Raw genomic sequence first — 17,018 nt, 5'->3', positions numbered from 1 at the left:
AATTCCCACAACTGGACCAATAAATAGCATCATGATAAATGGAGAAAAGAATGAAGCTTTCAAAAAATTTATTTTGCTTGGATCCACAATCAACATTCATGGAAGCCAACAGTCAAGAAATCAAACAATGTATTGCACTAGGCAAATCTGCTGCAAAAGACCTCTTTTAAGTTTTAAAGAGCTGAGGTGTCATTTTGAGGACTAAGGTGCACCTGACCCAAGCCATGGTATTTCCAATTACTTTATATGCTTATGAATGTTGTTCATAAGGAAAACCATAGAAGAATCAATGAGCTTGAATTACAGTGTTGGCAAAGAATATTGAAAGTACCATGGACTACCAGAAGAACAAACAAATCTGTCTTGGAAGAAGTATTGCCAGAATGTTCCTTAGAAGTGAAGATGGCGGGATTCCATCTCTTGTACTCTGGACATGGTATCAGGAGGGACCAATTTCTGGAGAAGGACATCATCCTTGGTAGAGTGGACGGTCAGCAAAAAAGAGGAGGACTCCCAGTGATAGCAATTAAGACAGTGGCAGCAGATATTGGCTCACACATGACAATAAATGTCAGAATGGCGCATGACCAGGCAGTGTTTTGTTCTGTTGTGCATAGGGTTGCTGAGTCAGAACCAACTCAATGGTACCTAACAACTAACAATAGCCAACAGTTCAAGGAATCTGGGGGGTGCAAGTGGTTTGTGATCAGCTGCTAAACTAAAGGCTGATAGTTCAAACCCACCAAGTGGTCCCATTGAAGAAAGACTTGGAGAACTGCATCCATAAAGATTACAGCCAATGTTATTGGTCAGATAGACATTAGTGAAACCTGAGACTACGGTCCTTGGTAACTCTTCAAGTCTGAAGAAGTCACCTCATGGCGCAATTTTCAGACAAGCAATAGAAAGGTATATAAGGGAGACAATGAGGTATGCACACCGTGGAATGGTCACCCATTTGAAATATAAAGGACAGCATTTACCCAGGACAAACAAGAAACACAGGAAGGATGTGGGACAAGTGATGTTCCATGGAGGGGATTGCATCATTGAGATGAAACAAAGTGTATGATTTGTATGAAATATAAAATTGATGATTGATTCTGTAAATCTTCAATTAAAAGATTACAGCCAAGAAAACTCTATGAAATAGTTCTATCTGTAACACTTGAGGTTACCTAATGTCAAGAAATCAAATGACATATTATGATCTACCTCTAAGTCCTCAATGCTGCCCTGTTACGCTTCCCTGATTCATTTACTGCACTGTTTTCCTAGACTATTTCATACTGTCATCCCCCCACTCAGAGATCCTGGGAATTGCAAACAGTTAGCATGGTAAAGAATTCACCACCTCACTTTCAACTATGAATAGAACAAATACGCAGAAGATCAACAAGGAAATAGAAGATTTGAACAATATAAACCAACTAGAGCTTATAGACATCTATAGAATATTCCACCAGACAAGAGTACATGGAACACTCTCTAAAACAGATCATATGTGTTATCATTTAATCGTTTCTCTGCCCCCGTCAAAAAATTGTTGAAGTTCTAACCTCTGTAGCTGTGATTGCAACCCTGTTTGGAAACAGATAGTTACTATGTTAATGAAGTTATGTCAGAGTATGGTGGTGGTGGTTATGTGCTGTGGAGTCGGAACCGACCCATAGCAACCCTGTACAGGGTTTCTGAGGCTGTAAATCTTTATGGGAGCAGAAAGCCTCATCTTTCTCCTGCGGAACAGCTGGTAGTTTCGAACTGCTGACCTTGAGGTTAGCAGCCCAACTTGTAATCACTACACTACCAGAGCTCCTATGGTATGGTTGGTCGTAAACTTAATCTCTTTTGAGTGATATCTTACAAGAAGCAGAACAGGCACAAAAACAGTCACAAGCAAGAGTAAGTGGCCATGTGCGAATCCATCTACAAGCCAAGAAATGCCCAGGCTGCCAGAAGCCAGAGACATTGATCTTTGTATCTTAAACTAACCGTGCATTTCTAGGATTGTTATTGTTGTCGTGAAGTATGGTCGAATCAATTTGGACCCACAGCAACCCTGTATAGGATTTCCAAGGAGCAGCTGGTGAGCTTGAACCACAGACCTTGTAGTTCAAACAACTTTGCAGTCTGGCACATTAACCCACAGCACCACACCAAGACTCCTAGATTCCACTTAATTATAGTACATTCTTTTTCTTTGTAGTCACAGTGTATGACTGTTGTGTTGAAAATCTTTTCATCTATATTGATAAAGGATATTTGTCTTGAGTTTTTGTGCTTTTGATATTTTTCCATACCAATCATCTTTATCAATATAGATGCAAAAACTAGAACTTTCATACATTGATGATGGGAATGTAAATATGTAAAACTCTGCACCTGTCTTGGAAAACAGTTGGGTAGTTTCTTTCAAAGTTAAATATAAAATTTTCATGTGGCCCAGAAACATACCACCAAGAAAAATGAAGCCAACATAAGGAATTGTGTATGAATGTTCATAGCAGCATTATTCAAAATTACTGTAACAACCCAAACGTCCATCAGCTGATAAACAAAGTGTGTCTTACCTATGCAATGGATTACATACAGTTCAGTGATATAAAGACACAAAGGACTGAAACATGCTATGATATGTTGAACTTGAAAAACACTATGCTAAGTAAAGGTACCTGATGGTGTTGTAGGCTAAGCACTGCCCTGAGAGCTGCCAGAGAGGGGGTTCAAACTCACCAGTCACTCCTCCAGAGAAAGATGAGACCATCTGATCCTGTGAAGCGTTACAGTCTCTGAAACCCTACACAGGGTCACTGTCAGAACTGAATCGAAAGTAGTGGGGTTTGGTGTTAAGTAAAGGAAGTCAGACAGAAGCAGTCTTACAGTTATGATTTCATTTTCACAGAATATTCAGGAAATACAAATCTATAGAAATGGCAAGTAGATTTCTGCACTTGCCAGAGATAGAGGATGGGAATTGGGAACAGCTACAAATTGGCCCAAGGGATCTTTAGGGGTAATAGGAATGTTCTAAAATTGGATGTGGTGAGGGGTGAACAACTCTGTAAATCTACTAAAAATCATTGACTGGTACACTTAAAAATGAAATAGAATACCATACTCATGGATAGGGACACTTAACATTGTGAAAATGCCAATGCTACCCTAAGGGCACTATAAATATAATGCAATCCTGATCGAGAGATGGAATAACTAATCATCAATTTTATGTGAAATCGAGAAATCTCCCCAATGAGATGGATTGGCACAGTGACAACAGCAATGGGTTCAAGCGTAACAACAATTTTGAGGCTGGTGCAGGACCAGGCAGTGTTTTGTTCTGTTGTGCATAGGGTGGCAATGAGTCAGAACTGACTCAACAGCACCTAAGAACAAGAAAGAGACCGAGCAAAGTACTATTAAACAAGAAGAACAAAATAGGAGGCCTCACATTTCCCTATCTCAAAACCTACTACACAGCCACAGTAGTTAAACTAGCCTGGTACTGATACATAGACCAACGGGGCATAATTGAGAACCCAGAAGGAAATCCTTTCACCTAAGGATAACTGATCTTTAACAGAGGCCCAAAACACATTAGATGAGGAAGAGATACTCTCTTTAACAAATGATGCTGGCAAAACTGAATATTCATTTACAGAAAAATGAAGCAAGACCCATATCTAACCCCATATACAAAAGTGAACTCAAGATGCATCAAAAACCTAGAACTATAAAAGATCATCATTGAAAAGATAGGAACAAACTTCTTGTTCTTAGGTGCTGTTGAGTCAGTTCTGGCTCATTGCCACCCTTTGCACAACAGAAGGAAACACTGCCTGGTCCTGCACCAGCCTCAAATTTGTTGTTACGCTTGAACCCATTGCTGTTGCCACTATGCCAATCCATCTCTATCATTGACCTTCCACTTTACCAAACATGATGTCCTTCTCCAAGGACTGGTCCATTCTGAGAGTATGTCTGAAATATAAGAGACAAAGTCTTGCCATTCTGACTTCTAAGGAGCATTCTAGCTGTACTTCTTCCAACACAAGTTTGTTTATTTATCTGGTAGTCCATAGTACTTCCAATATTCTTCACCAGCACCATAACTCAAATGCATCAATTCTTCCATGATCTTTATTATTGCAACTTTCACTTGCAAATGATGTTATTGAAAATACCTTGCATCAGGTGCACCTTAGTCCTCAAACTGACATCTTTGCTCTTGAACACGTTAAAGAGGACTTGTGCAGCAGATTTGCCTAATGCATTATGTCATTTTATTTCTTGACTGAAGCTTTCATGAGTGTTGATTTTGGATCCAAGCAAAATGAAATCTTTGAAAACTTCAATATTTTCTCCATTTACCATGATGTTATTTATTGGTCCAGTTGTGAAGACTTCTTTTCTTTACATTGAGGTGCAACCCACACTGAAGGTTGTAGTCTTCGATCTTTATCAGTAAGTATTTTAAGTCCTCTTCACTTGCAGCAAGGAAGGTTTTATCATCTGCATATCTTAGGTTGTTTATGAGTCTTCCCCAAACATGATGCTATGTTCTCCATATAATCCAACTTCTCAAATTATTTGCTCAGTATACAGACTGAATAAGTATGGTGAAAGGATATAACCCTGGTGTACACCTTCCCTAATTTCAAACCATTCAGTGTCCCCTTGTTCCATTCAAACAATTGTCTGTTGGTCTATGTACAGGTTCCTAATGAACACAATTAAGTGTTCTGGAATACCCATTCTTCACAATGTTATTCATAGTTTGTCACAATATACACAGTCAAATGTCTTTATATAGTCAATAAAGCACAAGTAAACATCCTTCTGGTATTCTCTGCTTTCAATCAAGATCCATCTGATATCAGCAATGGTATCCCTACTCCACTTCTGAATTTCTGGCACTTCCTTGTCTATGCACTTTTTCAACCGTTTTTAAATTATCTTCAGCAAAATTTTACTTGCATGTGTTGTTGATGATACTGTTTTATGATTTGAGTTTGATGTTTGATGACTGATGTTTGATGACTTTGGATTGGGCACATATATGGATCTCTTCCAATCAGTTGGCCAGGTCTTGCAAATTTCTTGGTGCCTGCAAATACATGAGTGAGTGCCTCCAATGCTGCATCAGTTTGTTGAAAGATTTCCATGTACATTCTGTCCATTCCTGGAGCCTTGTTTTTCACTAAAGCCTTCAGTGAAACTTGGACTACTTTCACTATTATTAGTTCTTGATCATACGCTGCCTCGTCTTTTAGGCGGAGGGTTGGTAGGAGTAAGGAGGGTTAGGCTTGGGATTATGGGTCGATGTTGACTAGGCCTACTACGTTGCTTGTTGTTATGGTTAGGACTAGAGTTGGTGCTAGGGCCAGGGTTGCACTCAAGTAGGAGTAACACTTGGTTTAGTTTTCAGGGTTACAGTTGGTGGTGGTGGTGGTTATGTGCTATGGAGTCAGTTCCAACTTATAACAATCCTGCAAAGGGTTTCCGGGGCTGTAAATCTTTATAGGAGCAGAAAGCCTCATCTTTCTCCTGTGGAACAGCTGGTAGTTTTGAAGTGCTAACCCCAAGGTTAGTAACCCAACTCATAACCACTATGCTACCAGATATCTGTTCCTTAGAGATACAGTTATGTTGATTTTATTTATTCTTTAAATCTATTTGATTTTCTCTTCATTTGGAAATTGTGTAACTGTGTTATGCCCTCTTTTTACTTTATGAGGTTTGTGTTGTATTGTTGCAATCTGGTTCTCTTTTCAGTCTTATAGATCTGTTTTACTTTGCATACTTCTATATCTGGAGTCCTGGTGTGGCGCTGTGGGTTCATGCGCTAGACTGCAAGGTCACTTTGAACCGAAAAGTCAACGGTTCAAGCTCACCAGCCACTCCTTGGAAACCCTATACAGGGTCACTATGAGTCGGAAATGACTCCACGGCACTTAACAACAGCTTCTATATCTGGGTTTCGTCTAGGTGATGTTGCCATGGATATTAGTCGCAGGTTGTTGTTTGTTGTTGTTGGCTCTCTGTCCAAAGAGCTCCCTTGAGTATTTTTTGTAAGGTTGGTATGGTTTTCACAAATTCTGTTTGCCTGAAAATTTTAATTTCTGTTTGTCTGAAAATCACCTAATTTTGCCATCATATTTGACAGATAGTTTGCTGGATATATGATTCTTGGTTGGCAATTTTTTTCTTTCAGAGTTGTATATGTCCTTCCATTGTCTTCTTGCCTGCATGGTTTCTTCTGAGAAATCAGAACTTAGTCTTATTACTTCTTCTTTGTAGGTAATTTTTAGTTTTTTTTCTGAGCTGCTTTTAGAATTCTTTCCTTGTTTGGGGTTTTGAGAAGTGTGATTATAATGTGTCTTGCTGATTTTCTTTTGGGGTCTATACTATTTGGAGTTTGTTCAGCTTCTTGAATAACTATCTTCTGGTCTTTCATGATCTTAGAAAAGTGTTCTTCTAGCAACTCTTGGACAATAATCTTTATGTGTTTTTGTCTCTTCCTATTCTGGAATTCCTATCACATAAATTATTCTTTTCAATAGTGTCCCACATACATTTTAGGCTTTCTGTGGATTTTTTGTTGTTGTTCTTTTTTCTGATTGTACCTCTAGCAGATAATTATCGAGAGTTCTTTCCTTTAAGCTTAGTAATTCAGCATTCCATTCATCCAATTCTATTGTTTTGCCCTTTCAATGTCTTATTTATTTCTGATGTCTTAGTGTTAATCTTCTGGCTTTCTAACTGCTGGTTTTGTATGGTTCCCATTTTTTTTAACGATCATTTTTTTATCCTGAGGTTTTTTTCATAGTTTTGTCTTTGTTTTCCTTGTTTCAACTATAGGAATCTTTCCTCTCAATCTGTTGAAGTTTCCTAATTAGCATTCTTTTAAATTCCTTATCAGGTAAATTCCAATACCTTTTCTGGTAGTTCTCTATAGTCTAGTGCGTTGTTTAAGGTACTGTCTTGACCCTTTGTGTAAACTGAAATAGTCTGTGTTTTCCTCAGACATTGTGTTGTCATATTTCTATTTAGTTGATGATGTGCATATTGATGTAGTCTCAGGCACTCACCACCTGCCTCCTGGTGGATGTGGTAAAGACCCAAAGTGTGAACACAGTTAGTTCTCTGTTCACTGTTTGAGTAGTGCAGGTCAGGGCAGGTTGACGCATCACCAAAAGCAGGGCACTATGCCTGGCGCCCAACCCCAGGCAGAGTGGAGGCTGCTTAGGAAGGGATGCCACTGGCCACTGGGTTGGCAAGGGTGGGGACATCTCCTCACCCCATCTGCCAGGAGGACATGGGTACAAGGGAGAAGTGCATCTCCTTGCCACCAAACTCCAGCCATGTCTTATGCCTGCATGCTGTTGTATCAATTTGTTATTATTATTGTCTTAGGCTGGGTTCTCTAGAAAAACAAAACAAGTGAGAAATATATATATAAAGAGAAGTTTATATCAAAGAAATGGCTCACAATTGTAGAGCTATGAAAGTCCCAAGTCTAGATCACCTAAGCCAAGATCAGTAGGAGGGGCCAAGAGGAGTCCTAAGTCCAGGCCAGGTGAACCAGTATCAGCAGACGGACCTGGAAGGCAATAGTCCCAAGTCCAGGCATAGAAGAGGAGCAGGTGTGGTAGCAGGGTGACAAGGACGACCAAGGACTGGGCACAAGTGCTGCAGAACTAGTAGCACAAGCACAAAGCTGGGGCAGCAGAAAAAGGCATGCAGGGCCCTCTGGTGAATGTCTGGTTTTTCTAGCAGGTGGGTCCACACACTGCAGAGCATCCCTAGTGCCACTTCCAGACACACTCAGCAGGCAGGTCCAGCAGGCAAACACACCATAGAGCAGGCCACTGGCTCAGGTCAGAAGAAATGGAGGTTGGAGGATGACCCAGATGAGAATTCCAGACCTGGCATGTCCATTATATTTGGAGGAGACCACGCCACCCAGGAAACATCCTTTCAATTGATTGTGCATAGCCAATCATCATAGAGTTAGCTATGCCTGCTCATAGCCAACATCATAGGGTTAACTAACAACTGAGAATCGTGACCCAATCAAGTTGACTATCATAGTCCATTCCTTGTCAATTTAACACCTATGATGTATAATCTCTAGATAAAGAAAATTGTCATGTCATACTTGTGCCTAACATGATATAACTAAAATGAGTCCAACTGAAAACACACTGGTCCTATTTGCATCTTATATTTCACATATGTACAAAACAAAAAATTTGATGCCTACATATAAAACAAAGCAAAGCAAAAATATATATGTTGTTGTTAAGTGCCGTGGAGTCGGCTCCGACTCATAGTGACCCTGCACAGGGTTTCTGAGGCTGTAAATCTTTATGGGAGCAGAAAGCCTCATCTTTCTCCCACGGAATTACTGGTAGTTTTGAACTGCTGACCTTATGGTTCACAGCCTGATTCGTAACCACTACACTACCAGAGCATTTAAATGTCCAAAGTGCACATTTTACAAGCCAGCCTTGTGCCGAAGGCACACAGCCTTACTCAGTCCATGGGCTTGGAGTCTGAAGCTTTCTGTCTTCCCATGCCACTGCCTGCCTCCACTTTTCTAGACAGGGATACTACGTTCCACTCATGCTTTTCCTTCTTAATGGTCCTGGGATCATCTGTTTCTGAAATGAAAGATTACCTACTCTTCCATTTTAGTTTCACATCTTCTACAATTACGGTTTTGACACTCACAATTAATCCTACTAACAATTACTCACAATTGAAATCATAAAATTCTATCAGCATCATCCCCCACCCCTTTTCACTAGACCCATCTTGTAGGTCAAGTTCATCAAATTGTATTAGATTACTCTTTTTTTCCTCTTCTTTCTTCTTCTGGTTGAGCTCTGATCATCCAGTCATTGAAGCTAGGTCAAGTGGCTCCTATCTGCAAGTATGGGTGTTCTTGTGCATATGCCCTCTCTTCTTACCAGCCGGAGGCTTCACTCTCTACTCTAGTCCTCTGTGGTTATGTCACTGACTCTGAGACCAAGAGTCCCCAGGTCTTGCCACACTGCTGGACAACCAGGTCTCCACCCGGGTTCACAGAAGTCTATTGATCATTGTAGGGCTTAGCTTGCAGCTTCCTTGCTGTTTTTCCCTCTCTTCCCCTTATCATTGACAAATGTGGTCACCAATCAGAGCGTGTATTCCCATTAAGTCTTAATCTTGGAAGGGGGTTTACACTGAGAGGACCTGACCACTTGCCTTGATGTCTCCTGGGCAAGCAACTTGCTTGTTCTTGTAGTAACAGTCAGTCTGCCTATGTTGTTTTGTAATTTTCCTGTAGGTCTTTCTTTCAAGAAGTATCTTCTGTTCTTCTAGCTGCTCCAGGCTGGACTGCTTGTCCTTTCAAGTGGAAATTTCCCATCTCTGAAGATCTGGATGTGGTTCAGGCTTCCACCTATAGTCTTACGTAATGCAGAGGCTCCACAGGAAGCCTCATTCACTGGGCTCGTTGTAGCCCCATTTTAGGTATTCCAATCAGTTATAGGCAGAAGATGGACTTACAAGCTTTCTATGGTGATATTTCTGGTTATTCCTTTCTCTCCCCCTCCAGTGTCTATTTTATAATATAATGCAAGGAAAACCAAGATTCAAAAGACAGCCAAGCATCTTAATATTATTCCTCCCCTTTCCCCATTCCAACCATGTCTCAATCTCTGTATCCCAGAGCCCTGTTATTCCAAGGTTGTGCATACAACATTATTTACCTCTGTCCCGCTTAGCCCATCAAACCTGCCTAATTGTTTTCCCATCTGCTTTGTTCTTCCATTCCCCTCTCCCTTCTTGTATATTGGCCCCCTCCCCAGCACCCAAATTACCCTGTGTCTATTCCTTACCCTGTGCTCCACCTTCCCCTCTGTCCTCTCACCACCCTATCCCACCCCACCCCCCACATCCCAGCACCCAGCAAAGAATCCACCCCCCTTTAGTATGGGTTCTTTTTCTTAATTTCTTAATCTTTTACAGTAGTGGTCCTGTGCAGTATTTTTCCTGTTGTGACTGACTAATTTCACTCAACATAATGTCCTCAAGGTTCATCCCTGTTATGTAGTGGCTTGGTGCTTCCTTGTTATTCTTCAAGGTAGCATCATATTCCATTGTGTGTATGTACCACAGTTTGTTTATCCATTCTTCAGTTGATGGGCACTTAGGCTGTCTCCATCTTTTTGCTATTGTAAATAGTGCTGCTATGAACATTGGTGTGCATATATCTACTCGTGTTAGGGCTCATATTTCTTGTGGGTAAATACCAAGTAGAGGAGAAGATAGTGGCCCAGAAGCCAAGACACCCGGAGGGGAAGCCATGATCAGGGTCTACACTTAGTGAAGGATGGGGAAACAACAACAGTAGCTCCCACAGAAGAAACTGAGAGAGAAACTGAGTCACAAAGATGCTAGAAGGCCTGGCACAGGAAGCAGGAGCTGCTCCTTTCTGAAGGCAGAGATGCCCACAGTCAACCTTGTGCATCCACATGCTACATCCCACCCCAGAAGTCATGGAACACTGCTCAGAAAGAACTCTTCCAGAGACAATTGGATCTTCCTGGAAGGTCTCTCCTGTCCCCAGAGGCCTCCCACAAGCCCCAAAGCAGGGGAGGGGGCTGAACTGCTCAAGGGAGCCCAGTGCTGTTCTGGCCTGTCCACTAGCCTCCTCCCAAGCTGTTTTGGGACATTCCAGGGCCCTTCTGGGAGGTCCAGGCAGCTGTAAATTTTCAACCTCCCTGTCTAGCTGACAAGTACTGCATGAATCTTCCGGAACCCTGGGGCAGGAGGGCCTCTATGCTGTGTGGAGATGCTTTTCTGTTCTGTCTGGAACAGTTCCCTGCTACACCCCCATCTCCCCAGAGAATCCCCATCTCCCCTTGCTCTTGTCTTGACCCCTAGAGTTAGATACCAATACTGCAACTGGAGAATGCCCCAAAGTTCCACTTGCTGCCCCCTTGGAATGTCCTCCTCTCCATGTCCATCAGGGACTTCAATACTGTGGGGAAGGTGGGGAAAGGGTTTCTTAGAGCTTCAAAATAGCAAATAAAAGTGGGTTTTTGTGGAAACTTTTATTTGACAAACATCAAGTTTCTTCCTGAATTCAATTATGGTGTAAATAACTATATTAATTCATTTAGTCTTCACAAGAACCCTGTGAAACAGGCACTGTCATTCTCCTCATTTTACAGAGAAGGAAACAGGCACTGAGGACTGGGATGCTTGTTATTCTGGGAGCGACAGAGGCTGATTCCAAAATCTTTACTCTCAACTCTACTGCCTCTCACACAGTTCCTAGGTACCAACCCACCTCTGAGCCTGAGGTCATGCTGTTCTCCCACTCCCCAGCTCCACCCCCTGCCCCTGGAATGTCAACCTTCAGGTTCGCAGAGCCATTTCCCTCTGTCTCTGACCTGCCAAAATGCATTCTTTCAGGCCCCACCCAAGCAGTTACCCTGATGTCCCCCCTACACACACACACACACACACACACACACACACACCAGACAGAAAGAATTCCATGGCTTGCCTCTGGACCGAGTGGACATGCCGCACCACCTTCACTTGGCCATGACCTTGCCCCCACTGAGTCACGAACACCTGCAGCTAGGCCTCGTCCATTACACAGGGCCTCAGGCTCAAACACACAACTGACCTCACCAAGTGCTGGACATTGTTCCAGGTGGACTTCTTAGCCTCCAACCTTCTGTGAGTCTCTGGATTTTCGACAAAGAACACTGGGGTTATTAAAATAAAAAATGAATGAGATTTATAGAAGAAATAGTACCACTGCGGTTGAGGAACAATCTGTAAAATTACAGATTGCTCCAAAATACAGAAAATGACAAGGGTTTTTATATAGAAGAAGTTGAGGGAAACAGTAGCCATTTGTCTGCATTAGTAATTTGAACCAGACATCAAAGCTAATCTATAGAAGGCTGTCCTAGAGCTATCATGTTGTTGTTAAGTACTGTGGAGTCGGTTCCGACTCATAGTGACCCTGCACAGGGTTTCCGAGGCTGTAAATTTTATGGGAGCAGAAAGCCTCATCTTTCTCCCATGGAACAGCTGGTAGTTTCAAACTGCCGATCTTGAGGTTAGCAGCCTGATTCGTAACTACTACGCTACTAGAGATCCTTAGAGCTACCTTACACAAGCATTTTTTTGAAATGATTTTACTTCTCCTTCAAGGATAAGAGCAGCTTGTGAAAAAGCCTTCTTTCTGAGAGTAGCTCCCATGTTGTCTCTCTTCTCTACAGCAGATTAACCTACTATGGTGAGTTTAACGCAAATGCTTTTTTTGATCTGGCTGTTCATCTTGCACCTGGGCAGAAGCTTTCCTCTGATAAACATGTAGATTTTAGGGGGTCTTTCACATGGTAAATTATTGGCCTGCTAAGGCCCTTGGTTTCTAGATCTCTAGGGTTTCCAGAAAGGTCTCTGGGTAGTGCCAATGGCACTACGAACCTGAAGGTTGGCAGTTCGAAACCACCCAGCAGTGCTACCGAAGCAAGGACTGGTCATCTGCTTACAGCCAAGAAAACCCCATGGAGCAGTTCTAGTCTATAGTGCCTGGGATCTCATGAGTCAGTACCAACTCAACAGTAAAGGGTTGGTTTTAGAGCTCCTAGGAGTGAGATTTTCCTCTGTGCCTCAGCTGCTGAAAGTCCTCCCTCGCCCTGCTAGGGAAATCACCTGGCTACCTTCCCTTTCACAGGCCACTCTGTGCAGAGAGAGTTGAGGAGCTGCTGGCTAGGTCAATGGGACTTCCTGGGCTCCCAAACTAGACTTAAGCTGTCCTGAGGAATATCTGAGTCACCCTCCTGACTGGGAACAGAGTTTGGCTACTCTGTCTTGTTTCAGGAAAGGTTGTGAGGCTTTGGGCCAAACCACTGCTCTTCTGGCCCAGGCTTAAAGGGAGGATCATCCACTTCATTGATAATAAGTGTTGTATACAGGTTACAAATGAGTTCTGTTCCTAAATGTGTCTTTAAATCAAATTTGTACGTAAGTTCTGACAGTTAGTTAGGTATAGCTTTTATCTTCCAGATACACCGAAACATTGTTAACATAATATACAGTAATAACACTTTCATGAGCATGGCAAAGCACCCATTTGTTACTTTAAGCCATTATATGTACCTCAAATTTTTGTATGGTGGGCTTTATACAGAAGCCCTGGTAAGGTAGGGGGCTACTTGGGCAGCGAACCACAAGGTCAGCAGTTGGAATCTACCAGCCTCTCTGCATGAGAAAGATGAGGTTTTTTGCTCCCATAAAGATTTGCAACCTTGGAAGCTTGAGTACATGGTCACTACGCATCGGAACTGACTCAACGCTATACAGCAATAGCAGGCTTTATACAAAACTGCAGGTTGTATGTAAGTTGATATTTGTAACTGAGCCACTGCCTGTACTTTCATTCCTTAACACCACGTCACAGTGCTGTGCATTTCCCAGAGTTAGGACAACAGGTTGGCGTCAGCCAGAACCCCAGCACCAAGACTGCTGCTCCCTTGCCCCTCCCAGCCTAGGCTCCTTCATGTGTACAATGGATTGCAGTGAATAGTGTGTGTGCAGGCCTACAGTGTCTGTACATAGTTCTTGCTCAGCACTGACAGGGAAGGGGAACACAGATCCACATAAGAAAATCCAGTGAACTGGTTGGGAGCAAACAGCAGGTGTTCTATTCCCCAGCAACCAGCACAGGGTAAATATTCATAAAACCTTTGGAATATTCTACTGCCAGATCTGCTCCCTGGGCTGTCTTTGAGCAATCTGCTTTCCCTCTCAGAGGTCCAGCCTCTTTGTCTGGGGTTTGGACTTAAAGGTGGTCTAAGCTCATATGAGCCCTGTTGTTGTTGTTTTTGTTAGGTGCTGTCTAGTGGATTCCGACCCATAGCGACCCTGTACAGGGTTTCCAAGGAACAACTGGTAAGCTTGAACCGACAGTATGATTCCTGCCCCCAGCACTTACTAGCTGCTTGACATGTAGCCCTCAATTTCCTCATCTGTAAAATGGTCCCAAATGCTTCCTTGTTGTTAGCTGTTAATCAGACTGATCACCCACCCACTCACGGGGATCCCATGTACATTGAACGAAGCCGTGCACACTCCTTTGTCATCTCATGAGCAGTTGTGGATAGGATCTTTGTAATCCATGAAATGAGTATCTTCACTGGCTGATTTTCAAAAGTAGATCACCAGGCCTTTCTGTTAAGTCTATCCTAGGTTGGAAGCTCTGCTGAAAGCTGTTTGGTATCATAGCAACACGCACGCCTCCACTGTGAATGGGTGTTAGCTGTGTATGAGGTACATCGGCCAGGAACTAAACCTGAGCATGCCACATGGAAGGCGAGAATTCTACCACTGAACTGCCACTGTCCTCACATAACTCCCTACCTCCCAGTGTTGTCAAGAGAATTTAGTGCCCAAAGAGTGCTTGGCATTGATCTGGAACATCGTAAGTACTCAATTAATTCAAGATTATTTAAGGATGAGAGGAGGAAGTGAGGGGAGAGGGTTATAAACCATGTAAATTCAGAAGTGGTGGTGGTGGCTGTGTGCCGTGGAGTCGGTTCTGACTCATAGTGACCCTGTACAGGGTTTCCGAGGCTGTAAATCTTTACGGGAGCAGAAAGCCTCATCTTTCTCCTGCGGAAAAGCTGGTAGTTTCGAACTGCAGACCTTGCCGGTTTGCAGCCCGATTCGTAACCACTATGCTACCAGAGCTCCTTAAATTCAGAAGAGGGAGCAACAAATTCTAGGATGAGGCATAAGAGGAGCTCCTTGTAGAAGGGAAGGCTGGAAGTTCAGAGAGGGGAGATGACCTGCCCATCCACACACAGCTGCTGAGACAGAGCTGGAAGGAGTGCAACAGACCCAGCCTCAGTTAGGGTCGGGAGGCAGTGACAGGTCAGGGGCTGCTTTCCTGTGTGTTTGTGGGAAGTTTGGGGTTTCCCTGAGTCCCTGACATGTTCTTGAGTTTCTGCTTTAATGGCAGATAAAACAAACAAATAAATACATCTTGGTGAACAGTCTGCTTCATTCAATGAATAAGCTTTTTAGAAATAATATGTCAAAAAATTGTAATTATACTGTCTGAGCAGGAAAACATTCGCTTTGTCCATTTTATCTTCCTAGTTGAGGAGTAAGACTTAGACTGTGAGAAGGCTGGGTGCTAGGCCTTTCACCTCTTTGGACTTCAGTTTCTCCTTTCGTAACAATAGTCAGTTTTACAGGTACTTCAGAAAGTAAGCCCTTTGTGTGCTCTTGAAAACAGCCTCCAAGATGTATTGCTAAATGGAAGAAAATAGGAAGTGAAGGGGGTGTGTAGAAGGCAACTGCTTCATAAAGGGAAGGGAAAATAGACCTATCCACACCTGAATATGCAGAAACTATCCAGGAGGGCCATAGGAGAGACTGGCCAAGGGTTTCCTCTGGAGGAGGACATCAGAGTCAGGAGTTGGGGCAAAGCTTTTCATGGTTTGCCCTTTTGAACCTTCTGAAAGTTGAGTTATGTAACTGCAATGCCTCTTCAGAAATTAATAATAAAATGTACATAATGTTAAAAAAGTGCTAATTTTAAAAATCTAGCTTATTAATATATTTTAAATTGGTGTTATTGTGGGCCATGGAGTCAATTGTGACGTATACTGACCCCATGTGACAAGGTAGAACTACCCATAGGGTTTTCCAGGTTGTATTCTGTATGGAAGGAGCATGATAGTAGAGTGGGTTAAGCATCAGGCTACTAACTGAAAGCCTGGTGGTTTGAACTCACCATTCTTTTTTGGGTTGAAAGATAATGTACTCTGCTTCTATAAAGATTTACAGCCTCAGAAACCCTAAGATGACAGTTCCGCTCTGTCTTATAGGGTCCATATGAGCTGGCATCAACTCAACAGGAGGGGTTTGGGTTTGATACTCTTCATGGGAGCAGGTCTCCAGGTCTTTCTTCAGAGGAGTTGCTGGTGGGTTTGAACTGCCAACCAGTTGATTAGCAGCCCAGTACTTAAGCATTGTGCCACCAGGGCTCCTTTAAAAAATAATTACACAAAATTATGAAGGCCATCAATGAAAGAATAGGGACAAATGAGAGGGCACTAACTTAGGGAACTCATAGACTACCAAACATTTTGAAAACGACACAAACAAAAGTACACAAAATAGATGAATAGGACATACTAAAAATTAAAAACTTATGTGCATCAAATGACTTCACCAGAGGAGTAAAAAGGAACCCAAAGAATGGGAAAATAGCTTTTGCAATGACACATCAGACAAAGGACTAATTTCTAAGATATATAGTTAACTACAACACCTCTACAAGAAAAAGACAAATAACCTAATTAAAAAATGGGCACAGGACATGGACAGACACTTCACCAAGGAGGAGATCCGGGCAGCCAACAAACAGATGAAGAAATGTTCACAATCACTAGCCATTTGAGAGATGCAAATCAAAACAACAATGAGATATCATCTCACAGCAGCAATAACAGTAAAGATGAAAAAAGTAGAGGACAATAAATGCTGGCAGGATGTGGAGAGACTGGGACGCTCCTGCATTGCTGGTGGGACTGCAAAATGGTCCAGCCTGTCTGGGAAGCTATAAGACACTTCCTCAGAAGGTTGGAAATAGAAAAACCTTATGATCCAGCAATTCCTCTACTTGGTATTTACCCACAAGAAATATGAGCCCTAACACAAGTAGATATATGCACACCAATGTTCATAGCATCGCTATTTACCATAGCAAAAAGACGGAGACAGCCTAAGTGCCTATCAACTGAAGAATGGATAAACAAACTGTGGTACATACATACAATGGAATATTATGCTACCTTGAAGAATAACAAGAAAGCTGCAAGCCACCGCATAAAATGGATGAACTTTGAGGACATTATGTTGAGTGAAATTAGTCAGTCACTAAAGGAGAAATACTGCATAGGACCACTACTGTAAAAGACTAAGGGAAAGAACCC

The sequence above is a fragment of the Chrysochloris asiatica genome, unplaced genomic scaffold, assembly GCF_000296735.1.
Source record: "Chrysochloris asiatica unplaced genomic scaffold, ChrAsi1.0 scaffold00055, whole genome shotgun sequence".
Lineage (NCBI taxonomy): Eukaryota > Metazoa > Chordata > Mammalia > Afrosoricida > Chrysochloridae > Chrysochloris > Chrysochloris asiatica.
This window is presented reverse-complemented; position numbering follows the sequence as displayed.